The sequence below is a fragment of the Staurois parvus genome, unplaced genomic scaffold (assembly GCF_062004578.1).
Source record: "Staurois parvus isolate SC_StPar_1 unplaced genomic scaffold, SC_StPar_1.0 ptg000443l, whole genome shotgun sequence".
Classification (NCBI taxonomy): domain Eukaryota; kingdom Metazoa; phylum Chordata; class Amphibia; order Anura; family Ranidae; genus Staurois; species Staurois parvus.
In genome coordinates this window covers 1,933-16,352 of record NW_028318239.1, presented here as the reverse complement: position 1 = coordinate 16,352, position 14,420 = coordinate 1,933, and the positions used below count along the sequence as shown (strand labels likewise).

At 39.6% G+C, this 14,420-nt stretch overlaps 1 protein-coding gene and 1 long non-coding RNA gene across 3 annotated transcripts in view; both read right to left on the bottom strand.

Annotated features, from left to right (window-relative positions):
• The window catches only part of LOC149453972 (membrane-spanning 4-domains subfamily A member 8-like), a 66,288-nt gene extending 65,327 nt beyond the window's left edge, over window positions 1-961 (bottom strand). For both annotated transcript variants that reach the window (XM_089687983.1, XM_089687986.1), the window contains exon 1: window positions 820-961. The gene's annotated coding sequence lies outside the window, so the exon portion shown is untranslated. The remainder of the gene's footprint in view (window positions 1-819) is intronic.
• Window positions 962-2,272: 1,311 nt separating this feature from the next.
• Window positions 2,273-7,648, bottom strand: LOC149453971 (uncharacterized). The gene is made up of 3 exons (XR_016314407.1): window positions 7,546-7,648; window positions 6,554-6,636; window positions 2,273-2,497 (listed from the first exon to the last, which is right to left on the bottom strand). It is a non-coding gene; the product is annotated as an uncharacterized LOC149453971 (long non-coding RNA).
• Window positions 7,649-14,420: the final 6,772 nt, after the last annotated feature.

The following is a 14,420-nucleotide window of genomic DNA, read 5'->3' as shown; positions in this document are numbered from 1 at the left end:
CATAGCCGCCAATACTGGTGCAGGTAGGGTGGCACGTGCATGCTTCCTACCCGCAAAATGGAAATCATGTATATATACGTAATTTTGCACAGCCCTGCCGCCCTGTAGCAGTAGTTCTACTATAGGGCGGTGGGCAAGCGGTTAAAGTACATTCTATACATGAAGGTAAAAAACCTTCTGTGTGCTGCGGCCCCACCAATCCTTACCTAAGCCCCCTCTGAACCAAAGATGTTCACAATAGCCTCAGCTGTCTGGGGACTATCCCTTCTCATTGGCTGAGACAGCAGCAAGAGCCCATTGCAGCCAGCCAGTGAGCCATAGTGGAGAGAGCAAGCCGGTAGGGCTGAACCGTGACTCTGTGTGTCTTATGGACTCATAGAGCAGCGGCTCAACAGCGAGCACACAGTGGTGCCCCCAGGGCAAGCCGCTTTCCCTGGGGGCACTGCTCCAGGGAGAGCAGCCAAGAGCGCTGGCAGGGGACTTGAAAAGAAAAGGACCAGGGTAGCTGTGTGCAAAACTACTTCACAGAGCAGGTAAGTATGACATGTTTGTTATTTTATAGAAAAAGGAAAAAAAAGCTTTAGTATCACATTAAGCATCCTTCATCCATATATTACAGGCTTGTGGGAAACCTTACTCCTGACACCTCTGGTCAGTACACTCAGCTCTCAAGTAGACTGGCACACAGGATTCACAGACCACACACACTGATCTTACTAGAAGTTACAGATTATCTAAGCAAAGCAATATTACTTCTATAGTTGGGACAAACACCCAATCACAGTCTCTTACCACCAACCACCAAAAGAGGAAACTCACCCAAAATCTAGCTGGTTGGACACATGGAGGCAAATGTAAATGTTGCATCCAATCTGATGTACTCTGTTGGTTGTGTGGCAGCCTCTAGCCTGGGTGATTTCCCGTTCCTCAGATGATTGTTTAGTAGCTTAAGTGATTTCTCAATTCCTGGAAATGAATTGTGTTTGGTAGCTTAGGTCATTTCCTCATTCCTCTGAGATTTCCAATGCTATTCTATGAGCTAGAATCACACACAGACACACACTGGGGTTGATTTACTAAAACTGGAGAGTCCAAAATCTGGTGCAGCCATGCATGGTAGCCAATCAGCTTCTAACTTCGTAAAAACAAACAGCTTCCAGGTCTTTAAACTTTGACAAATCTGGAAGCTGATTGTTTTCTATGCACAGCTGCATCAGTTTTAATAAACTGTCTGGCAATGAGATCTGTCACTGCCTACAACAACTTCTGTACGCTGATGCTAATCTGCATGCAATCAGATTGACCATCTTGTTCTCTGTCACCCAACTGCTGCAATATAGAGAACAAAAGAGCACAGCCACCCAATGCAATCCCGCACAACAACAACCATGTGTAACTGAGCTGAGAGGCACTGATGGTACAATACAACTGTACACTCAACAATAACACACCAGTCTCTTCAGATTCATTAGAGCAGCCATTTTCAGTCTTTTTTAATATGGAGGAACCCTTGAAATACCATACCAGCCCCAGGGAACCCCTGCTAAGAATTATCGTATTTACAGCTCATGGTACATTAATGGGATGAACAGGGGTGGACTGACAACTCATGGGGCCCCCGGGCAATAGGAAATCATGGGGCCCCTGTGTTCTCGCCCACACTCAAACCACACCCAAAAAAGCCTATGAAAGTTATCAGAAGCATCTCATTGGGCCACCTATTGACCCAGTGCCCGAGTGCCTAAATGGTCAGTCTGCCCCTGGGATGAACACTGGGAAGAATGCTCCTTAAATTTGTAATACAATTCTCCTCTTATAAATAGCTAAAAGATCATTGGCTTCGTTGGTTACCTATTTGACAGGGAGAAATTGTCTTTTTTTCAAGGCACCCCTAACAACCTCCAGAAAAATCTCAGGGTTCCCCAGAACCCTGGCTGAGAATGGACGCTTTAGAGCACGCAAAACCATTTTATTAATTTTATATGTAATACCCCAATATGAGCACTTACAAAAAGTTACAAAACCAGAAGTTAAAGTGAGACATAAAAATGCAAACAGTAATAAAAACCAAAGGGATAACTTAAAAAAAAACACTTCTCTTGCTTCTGGGGTTGGGACAATACCCCAGCACATCGGTGGGACCCCTGAGATATGATCAGGAATTGATTTCAGATCTCCTCTGGGTTACATTCCATGCAAAGTTCTCCGAGAACTATATTTTCCCCAACTAAAGTAGGTTGATCATACAAAATAATAAAGTGGACGAAAAAAATGTATTTATTATTTTTATTTATTATAAGACTTTCAGCATTTAGCTAAATGATATTCCACATCAGTTGACTTCCAGTTCACGTTTTAACATATTCCAGTAATTTTACATTGTAATTTATCTATCACATTCACAGCCATATTCTTGACAGCACCCTTCATCTTATCCATGAATCCTCTTTTTACTTCCTCCTCTATAACATCCCCTTCACCTTCATCGGAATCTCTCCTGGGAGAAGAAATAGTTATTGTTACATAAAACAACATTGATTATTACACAAAAATCTGTGTATTTAGAGCACATTGACTACTACTCTATGAACACATTAACATCTTAAAGGAATACTACACGGGGGGGATGCCACAAACATGAATCAGTAAGTGGACACAACTAAAGCTGGCCATACAACAGTAGAATTTCGTTCTTGTGGAAAATCATTCACTAGGACATTTGATCTTGCCATCATTCAGTCAAATCATTTGAAAAACCTCCACATTTTTTTCCAGAACTACTACTTGGAAAGAATCACAGATGTACAAAGGGGCATTGAAGTCAAACTGGGGCTTTTGAGTTTATATAATAAAAGAACAAATTTCAGGGAGTGGAAATGGCATTTATTTTTCAACATATTCCCCTGCTATATACATATATATTATCCCAGCGTTTAATTGGGAAACTTCGGCATAGAAAGATTTTTCAGTACGCCTGACCCATCCTAGGACAGACGGTTTCACTTACAATTTACATACAATTGTCTTGACTCTTTGATTTGTTTTTGGTCTGGTGGTCCTTTCCGTATTGTAATGTTTTGATGTTCTAATACCAGGGCTGTCTTAATAGCATCATGGGCCCCTGGTCAAAGTAATGCATTGGGGCCCCTACCAGCCTGTCCCGATTTACGCACATACATTGAAGAATTAAAGTATAAATAGTTGATTAGTACTTGAGTACTTTCAATAAAATTGATTTTAAACAATAAGAAAACATGCTATAAACCAAACAGTAATTAACACGGGGGGAGGCAGAAGGGCACAATACAGGGGGGGTCAGGAGGGCACAATGCTGGGATCAGGAGGGAACAATACAGGGGAGGGGTCAGTAGGACACAATTCTGGGATCAGGAGGGAACAATACTGGGATCAGGAGTGAACAATACGGGGGGGGGAGTCAGGAGGGCACAATGCTGGGATCAGGAGGGAACAATACAGGGGGGGTCAGTAGGACACAATACTGGGATCAGGAGGGAACAATACGGGGGGGGACTCAGGAGGGCACAATACTGGGATGAGGAGGGCACAATACTGGGATCAGGAGGAAACAATACAGGGGGGTCAGGAGGGCACAATACTAGGATCAGGAAGGCGCAATACTGGGATCAGGAGGGCACAGTACAGGGGGAGTCAGGAGGGCACAATATGGGAGGGGGGTTAGGAGGGCACAATACTGGGATCAGGAGAGCACAATATTGGGATCAGGAGGGAACAGTACTGGGATCAGGAGGGCACAGTACAGGGGAAGTCAGGAGGGCACAGTACTGGGATCAGGAGAGCACAATACTGGGATCAGGAAAGCACAGTACAGGGGGAGTCGGGGGGGGGGGGGGGCACAATACTGGGATCAGGAGGGCACAGTCCAGGGGTAGACAGGAGGGCACAATACTGGGATCAGGAGGGCACAATACAGGGGGGTCAGGAGGGCACAGTACAGGGGGAGACAGGAGGGCACAATACTGGGATCAGAAGAACACAGTACAGGGGGGTCAGGAGGGCACAATACTGGGATCAGGAGGGCACAATACTGGGATCAGGAGGGCACAGTACGGGAGTCAGGAGGGCACAATACTGGGGGGAGTCAGGAGGGCACAATACTGGGGTCAGGAGAGCAAAATACAGGGATCAGGAGGGAACAATACTGGGGTGAGGAGGGCAAAGTACAGGGGGAGTCAGGAGTGCACAATACTGGGATCAGGAGGGCACAATACTGGGATCAGGAGAGCACAGTACAGGGGGTGTCAGGGGCACAATACTGGGATCAGGAGGGCACAGTACAGGGGGAGTCAGGAGGGAACAATACTGGGATTAGGAGAGCACAGTACAGGGGGAGTCCAAAAGGGCACAATACTGGGATCAAGAGAGCACAATATTGGGATCAGGAGGGAACAGTACTGCGATCAGGAGGGCACAGTACTGGGATCAGGAGGGCACAAAGACTGCGGTGTCACTGAGAGCCCCGGGTCCCATTCTAATGATCGGGGACTGGGACTCCCAATTCCAGGTCACATGATCGCTGTGATAGTCTCTGATTGGCTATCACAGTGATCAGTCATTGTACAACCCGGCTCCCTTGTTTTTTTTTTTTCTCTATGATTGGAGGAGAGAGATATTGTATCTTTCTAACTCCAGGCATAGAGGGGAAAAAATGTTTGTAAAAAAAAAAAAAAAAAAAAAGATAAATAAATATTAAGAAATAAAATAAAAAATAAAGAAAAATACCTAGATCAAGGTTTGGGCCAGGGTAAGTGTTTGGGTCAAGGTCAGGGTCAAAGGTCTGGATTTAAAAAAAAAATTGTATCAGTGTCAGTTAGTGTCAGTGTGTTTTAGGTAAAAAAAAAACAAAATGCGCACTATTGTTTCTGCGCTGTACTACGGGTACAAACAAATAACATACACATATATGGTATCGCTGCAGTTATCAAGAGTTGGAGAATTTATTTTGGGTTGTTCTTTGCTGGTAGGTTATGGTAGTAACAAGAAACACACAGCCTCTGTTTGGCTATCGCAGTGATCAGTCACTGTATAGCACGCCCCCCTTGTTTTTTTTTTCCTCTATGAATGGAGGAGAGAGATGCATTGTATCTCTCTACTCCTGGCATAGAGGAAAAAAAAATGTTTGTAAAAACAGGAAAAAAAATAGATAAATATATATTTAAACATAAAAGAAAAGATAAAGAAAAAATACCTAGATCAAGGTTTTATCTAGTTCAGTACCAGGGTAAGTGTTTGGGTCAAGGTCAGGGTCAAAGGTGAAGGTAAAAGGGCAGGATTTTATTTTATTATTACTATTAAACTGGTATCAGTGTGTTTTTAGGTAAGAAAAAAACAAAACAAAACAAAACGTGCATTCTTTCTTCTGGGCTGTACTATGGGTACAGACAACAAATAACATACACATATATGGTATTGCTGCGATCGTCAAGAGCTGGAAAATTTATATTGGGTTGTTTTTTGGTGGTAGCTTATGGTAGTAACAAGAAACACAGCTAAATAAATTTTTACTATTTTGGGCCAGATTTCCTTTGATAATAAAAAAAAATCAAGAGCTATCCATTACCATTTAGCACCAAATGAAAGCCCAATTTTTCCTGAAAAAAAACACGGTATAATCCAACTGGATGTATAAAGTAGTTGTGATGATATGTACGGTTTTACTAACACATATCAAAGTTGCAAAATTGTGCTTAGGCATTTAGATTTGTTTTAACTTTAGGCGTGAAGGGGTTAAATAACAAACAAATGAGACTATGTGGACAAGCCAGGTCAAAGCTCTCCTTTTTGCTTGCCTGGGGGGGTGGGTTGTTGATTGGACACAAGTCCAGTATATAACATACAGCTAGACTGCAAATATTGGTCTCGACCTAGCGCATGTGTCTATTCTGACCATTGACCACGATATATTATGGAGGGACCCGTGGGGGAAACAACATCTTTAGTTAAGTATTCTTGTTATATTTTCTTTTTCTTTATCTGTATCTGTCATTACTTGTAAAAATGTTTTACTTATAAGTAGTTGTGTGATCTTTCTTTGCACATATCAAATACAACCCCAAAACCCTAACAAAACATGGTGGTAATGCGCTAGGTATTTGCGCCCTCCTGTGTGTTACATAGTTAGTCTGGCTGAAAAAGACAAAACTCCATCCAGTTAAAAAAAATAAATAAAATCCTATACCCACGGTTAATCCAGAGGAAGGCAAAAAAAAACCTAATTGCTCCTGCAAATAAAACCGCATTTCAACATGCAGTATATATGTATAAATATTTATTGAAATTTATTTTTAAATATATTGAATATGGCCAAAATTGTAGCATTTCAAATATATGTCAATATATTTGGGAAGAATATTTTTAAAATATATTTCAAATATATTTTTCTTCCATATGGGAGAGCTGTGCAATCCCAGGACTGAATAAGCAGACGTAAATATTATTTGGTAGGTTGGTTTACGCTTTGAATTAAGCTTTATAAGTCAAAATGTTTACTTTAAAGAATCTTCTTCATACTTACTCTTGCTTACAGAGAGATATGGAGACGATCCCAAGAAAGAAAAGGAGTAACAGGGATTTCTCCAAGGTGAACATCTTTGCGCTCTGTGGATAGTTTGGATTCATGGGAAGAAAAAGAAGACAAAAACTGAAAAGATGATTCAAAATCAATGAGACCCCCTATATGAGGCGCACATATTTGTTAATTAATTAAAAATGTAAAAATAAAACCAGTGTGGGGTCCCTTCCGAAATCCATATCAGACCATTATCCAAGCATGGCCTAGTATGGATTTTAAGGGTAACCCCACGCTAAAATTAAAAAATAAAAACAGCGTGGGGTCCCCTCCAAAATCCATACCAGACCATTATCCAAGCATGGCCTAGTATGGATTAAAGGGGAACCCCATGCCACAATTAAAAAATAAAACCAATGTGGGGTCCCCTCCGAAATCCATATCAGACCATTATCCAAGCATAGCCTAGTATGGATTTTAAGGGGAACCCCACGCTAAAATGTAAAAATAAAACCAGCGTGGGGTCACTTCCGAAATCCATACCAGACCCTTATCCAAGCATGTACCCTGGCAGGTCAGGAAAAGGGGTAGAGGAGCAAGTGCCCCCACTTCCTGAACCATACCAGGTCACATGCCCTCAACATGTGGGGTACTTTGAGGTGGGGGGGCCCCCCCAAGCACCTTGTCCCCATGTTGATGAAGACAAGGGTCTCTTACCCACCGCCCTGTGTGGTGGCTGTGATGGTCAGGAATCTGGAAGGCTTCTTTAACAACAAGGGGGCCTCCAGATCCCAGCCCCCCCATGTGAATGTGTATGGGGTACATTGTACTCCTACTCATATACTAAACAATTTTTAGAAATAAATATAAACACAGAGATAGTTTTTGACAAGTCGTTTATTTAAAAAAAAAGTCCCTAAAGTAAATCCAGCATCAATCACGATGAACGGTGCCATCACTGACATAAAAATTGGAGAAATATAAGGAGCTCTACTCACGTTGCTTGCCTCCCAGAATCTGGCACGTCCAGTTCCCACTGACAGTAAATAAACAAAGGGGGGGGGTCAAGGATGACCGCAGATACATAGTTACATAGTTAGTCTGGATGAAAGAAGACAAAAGTCCATCCAGTTTAACCAATAAAAAAAAAAAGTTATAATCCTACACCCACAGTTGATCCAGAGGAAGGCAAAAAAAACCCAGCAAAGCATGATCCAATTTGCTCCTTCCTGATCCCCCGAGAGGCAATCGGATATTCCCTGGATCAACTTTACCTATAAATGTTATATCCAGTTTTATTCTGTGTATCCAAGAAAGAATCCAGGACTTTCCTACAGCAATCCACTGAGCTGGCCAGAACCCACTCTTGAGGGAGTCTATTCCACATTCTCACAGCTCTTACTGTGAAGAAACCTTTCCGTGTTTGGTGATTAAATCTCTTTTCCTCCAGATGTAAAGAGTGCCCCCTTGTCCTCTGTGATCACCTCAGGGTGAATAACTCTACACCGAGTTCACTATATGAATCACTGATGTATTTATATCCCCCCTTATGTATTATACATGGAAATCATACCCCCCTTATGTATTATACATATTGATCATATCCCCCCTTATGTATTTATACATAGAGATCATATCCCCCCTTATGTATTATACATGGAGATCATATCCCCCTTATGTATTATACATGGAGATCATATCCCCCTTATGTATTATACATATTGATCATATCCCCCTTATGTATTATACATTTTGATCATATCCCCCCTTATGTATTTATACATGGAGATCATATCCCCCCCTTATGTATTATACATGGGGATCATATCCCCCTTATGTATTATACATGAAGATCATATCCCCCTTATGTATTATACATGAAGATCATATCCCCCCTTATGTATTATACATGGAGATCATATCCCCCCTTATGTATTATACATGAAGATCATATCCCCCCTTATGTATTATACATGGAGATCATATCCCCCTTATGTATTATACATGGAGATCATATCCCCCCTTATGTATTATACATGGAGAACATATCCCCCTTATGTATTATACATGGAGATCATATCCCCCCTTATGTATTATACGTGGAGATCATTTCCCCCCCTTATGTATTATACATGAAGATCATATCCCCCTAATGTATTATACATGGAGATCATATCCCCCCTTATGTATTATACATGGAGATCATATCCCCCCTTATGTATTATACATGGAGATCATATCCCCCTTATGTATTATACATGGAGATCATATCCCCCTTATGTATTATACATGGAGATCATATCCCCCCTTATGCATTATACATGGAGATTATATCCTCCTTATGTATTATACATGGTGATCATATCCCCCCTTATGTATTATACATGGAGATCATATCCCCCTTTATGTATTATACATGGAGATCATATCCCCCCTTATGTATTATACATGGTGATCATATCCCCCCCTTATGTATTATACATGGAGATCATATCCCCCCTTATGTATTATACATGGAGATCATATCCCCCTTATGTATTATACATGGAGATCATATCCCCCTTATGTATTATACATGGAGATCATATCCCCCCTTATGTATTTATACATGGAGATCATATCCCCCCTTATGTATTATACATGGAGATCATATCCCCCCTTATGTATTATACATGGAGATCATATCCCCTCCTTATGTATTATACATGGAGACCATATCCCCCCTTATGTATTATACATGGAGATCATATCCCGCCTTATGTATTATACATGGAGATCATATCCCCCCTTATGCATTATACATGGAGATTATATCCTCCTTATGTATTATACATGGTGATCATATCCCCCCTTATGTATTATACATGGAGATCATATCCCCCTTTATGTATTATACATGGAGATCATATCCCCCCTCATGTATTATACATGGAGATCATATCCCCCCTTATGTATTTATACATGGAGATCATATCCCCCCTTATGTATTATACATGGTGATCATATCCCCCCTATGTATTATACATGGAGATTATATCCTCCTTATGTATTATACATGGAGATCATATCCCCCTTATGTATTATACATGGTGATCATATCCCCCCCTTATGTATTATACATGGAGATCATATCCCCCCTTATGTATCATACATGGAGATCATATCCCCCTTATGTATTATACATGGAGATCATATCCCCCTTATGTATTATACATGGAGATGATATCCCCCCTTATGTATTTATACATGGAGATCATATCCCCCCTTATGTATTATACATGGAGATCATATCCCCCCTTATGTATTATACATGGAGATCATATCCCCTCCTTATGTATTATACATGGAGACCATATCCCCCCTTATGTATTATACATGGAGATCATATCCCGCCTTATGTATTATACATGGAGATCATATCCCCCCTTATGCATTATACATGGAGATTATATCCTCCTTATGTATTATACATGGTGATCATATCCCCCCTTATGTATTATACATGGAGATCATATCCCCCTTTATGTATTATACATGGAGATCATATCCCCCCTCATGTTTTATACATGGAGATCATATCCCCCCTTATGCATTATACATGGAGATTATATCCTCCTTATGTATTATACATGGTGATCATATCCCCCCTTATGTATTATACATGGAGATTATATCCTCCTTATGTATTATACATGGAGATCATATCCCCCTTATGTATTATACATGGAGATCATATCCCCCCTTATGAATTATACATGGAGATTATATCCTCCTTATGTATTATACATGGTGATCATATCCCCCCTTATGTATTATACATGGAGATCATATCCCCCTTATGTATTATACATGGAGATCATATCCCCCCTTATGTATTATACATGGAGATCATATCCCCCCTTATGTTAACCCCACCCCCCATGTGACATCATGGCAGTATTTAAGAACTGTCATCGCTGCACAGCTGTCAGACGGCGGGAGACAGCGTCACGAGCAGAGCAAGTTTTTTTCTTCTGTTTTCTGGTAGCGGCGGCGGAGGGCATCATGATTGATGTTGGATCTGCTTCAGGGGACATTTTTTATTTTTGTTTTTAATAAGGGACTTGTCATAGACTGTCTCCTGTCATTTATACACTACAGTTTTTTTTGTGAATGAGTAGCGGTACCATGCACCACATACTCATTCACGTAGAGGGAGGGGGGCCGGGATCTGGGGGCCCCCTTGTTAAAGGGGGCTTCCAGATTCCGATAATCCCCCCGCTCACAGACCCCCAACACCCACAGGCCACGGTTGTGGGTAAGAGGCCCTTGTCCCCATCAACATGGGGACAAGGTGCTTTGGAGCAGAGACCCCCCTGCCCCAAAGTACCCCCCCATGTTGAGGACATGTGGCCTGGTATGGATCGGGAGGGGATGCTCGCTCGCCCCCCCCCTTCCTGACCTGTCAGGCTGCATGCTCAGATAAGGGTCTGGTACGGATTTTGGGGGGGACCGCCACACCAAAATTTGAAGAAAAAAAAAATGACGTGGGCGTCCCCCTCAAAATCCATACCAGACCCGAAGGGCTTGATATGGATGGGAGGGGAGACCCCACGTCATCTTTTTTTTTTTTTAATGTTTAATTGACGGGCAATGCCGACAATTCTTTTTACATTCAGCTGTCAGCGGGGAACCCCACTGATAGCTGGAACATGAACGAATGTTTCACTACTAAAATACCACATGACTTCATAGAACTCAGGCGGTATTTTAGTAACTGAGCCGTATCTTTCCACATACTCAGATGCAGTACCATACTGCTCCGTACATTGTTCATGTTCGAAGTTCGCAGTCAAACATTCTGTAGGTTCGAATGTTCGACCGGGAACCGAACAGGGGGGTGTTCGGCCCATCACTGTCAGCTATTATTTAATGAATTTGAATAATTTGTTTCATTTGGATGCTTTTAACATTTAACGAAATGAATACATTTTGTTCATTTTTTTTTGATTAATTGAAATTTGTTACTGTTGTATTCAAACATTGAGATACATCCGAATTTCTGAATAACAAAGATTTTGCCTGAAATTCAATTCGGAACAAAATGAACCGTACATATATAGTGATTATAATTTCTTCCAGGTTTGGAGAGAAGGTGACTTTTGAGATAATGGGAAAATAATCGATCATTATAAGGAATATAATTTATGACGCACATGGAAGAAAAATGTATTTGAAATATATTTTAAAAATATCCTTCCCAAATATATTGCCATATATTTGCAATTCTACAATTTTGCCCATATTCAATATATTTCAAAATATATTTCAATAAATAAGCAACTAAATATATATATACACATATATACACATACATACTGCATGTTGAAATGCGTTTCTTTACTAAATATATGAAAAATATTTTTAAAAATATATTTCAAATATACTGTATGTCTTTAAAAATACAAATCTATATTTTTGGAATGCATTTACAAAATGTATGTAAAAATATATGTTAATTAGAGATGAGCGAATTATTCAAAAATTCGATTCGGCTGATTCGCCGAATTTGAGGAAGAAATTTGATTCGATGCGAATTTATTCGCTGCGAATTTAACTTATAAAAAGGGTTTCTAGGCTTCAGAGAGCCTTTATATTAGTGCAGAACACTGTACAGATACACTTAGCGGAGAACTGCAGATTTGTTTCCATAAATGGAAACAAATAGATACAATGTTTCAACCGCTGTATGGAGTGAACGTCAGAGAACTGTCAGAAATAGCGGAGCTCTGCAGATACACTTACCGGAGCTCTGCAGATACACTTTTTGCCGGCTTGGAATTCTTCTTATTTTCATCCTACTTCTTCTTCTTCTTCTTCATCCTCATCCTCATCCTCAGAAGAAGAAGAAGAGGATGAGGATGAGGATGAAGAAGAAGAAGTAGGATGAAAATAAGAAGAATTCCAAGCCGGCAAAAAGTGTATCTGCAGAGCTCCTCTATTTCTGACAGATACACTTTTTGCCGGCTTGGAATTCTTCTTATTTTCATCCTACTTCTTCTTCTTCCTCTTCTTCATCCTCATCCTCTTCTTCTTCTTCTGAGGATGAGGATGAGGATGAAGAAGAAGAAGAAGAAGAAGTAGGATGAAAATAAGAAGAATTCCAAGCAGGCAAAAAGTGTATCTGCAGAGCTCCGCTAAGTGTATCTGCAGAGCTCCGCTATTTCTGACAGTTCTCTGACATTCAATCCATACAGCGGTTGAAACATTGTATCTATTTGTTTCCATTTATGGAAACAAATAGATACAATGTTTCAACCGCTGTATGGAGTGAATGTCAGAGAACTGTCAGAAATAGCGGAGCTCTGCAGATACACTTAGCGGAGCACTGCAGATACACTTTTTGCCGGCTTGGAATTCTTCTTATTTTCATCCTACTTCTTCTTCTTCTTCTTCTTCTTCTTCTTCTTCATCCACATCCTCATCCTCAGAAGAAGAAGAAGAGGATGAGGATGAAGAAGAAGAAGAAGTAGGATGAAAATAAGAAGAATTCCAAGCCGGCAAAAAATGTATCTGTCAGAAATAGAGGAGCTCTGCAGATACACTTTTTGCCGGCTTGGAATTCTTCTTATTTTCATCCTACTTCTTCTTCTTCTTCTTCATCCTCATCCTCAGAAGAAAAAGAAGAATGAAAAGAAGAAGAAGAAGAATGAAAAGAAGAATGAAAAGAAGAAGAAGAATGAAAAGAAGAAGAAGAAGAATGAAAAGAAGAATGAGAAGAATGAAAAGATTCTTCTTCTTCTTCTTTTCATTCTTCTTCTTCTTCTTTTCATTCTTCTCATTCTTCTTTTCATTCTTCTTATTCTTCTTCTCATTCTTCTTTTCATTCTTCTTCTCATTCTTTTCATTCTTCTTCTTCTTTTCATTCTTCTTTTCATTCTTCTTCTCATTCTTCTTTTCATTCTTCTTCTTTTCATTCTTCTTTTCATTCTTCTTCTTCTTCTTCTTCTTCTTTTCATTCTTCTTCTTCTTCTTTTCATTCTTCTTTTCATTCTTCTTTTCATTCTTCTTTTCATTCTTCTCATTCTTCTTTTCATTCTTCTTCTCATTCTTCTTTTCATGAAGAAGAAAAGAAGAATGAGAAGAATGAAAAGAAGAATGAAAAGAAGAAGAAGAAGAATGAAAAGAAGAATGAGAAGAAGAATGAAAAGAAGAATGAGAAGAATGAAAAGAAGAAGGAAAAGAAGAATGAAAAGAAGAAGAATGAAAAGAAGAATGAAAAGAAGAAGAAGAATGAAAAGAAGAGGAAGAAGAATGAAAAGAAAAAGAAGAGGAATGAAAAGAAGAATGAAAAGAAGAATGAGAAGAAGAATGAAAAGAAGAATGAAAAGAAGAATGAGAAGAATGAAAAGAAGAAGGAAAAGAAGAATGAAAAGAAGAAGAAGAATGAAAAGAAGAATGAAAAGAAGAAGAAGAATGAAAAGAAGAAGAAGAATGAAAAGAAAAAGAGGAAGAATGAAAAGAAGAATGAAAAGAAGAAGAAGAATGAAAAGAAGAAGAAGAATGAAAAGAAGAATGAAAAGAAGAAGAAGAATGAAAAGAAGAAGAATGAAAAGAAGAAGAAGAATGAAAAGAAGAAGAAGAAAAATGAAAAGAAGAATGAAAAGAAGAATGAGAAGAATGAAAAGATTCTTCTTCTTCTTCTTTTCATTCTTCTTTTCATTCTTCTTCTTCTTTTCATTCTTCTTCTTCTTTTCATTCTTCTTTTCATTCTTCTCATTCTTCTTTTCATTCTTCTCATTCTTCTTCTCATTCTTCTTTTCATTCTTCTTCTCATTCTTCTTTTCATTCTTCTTTTCATTCTTCTCATTCTTCTTTTCATTCTTCTTCTCAT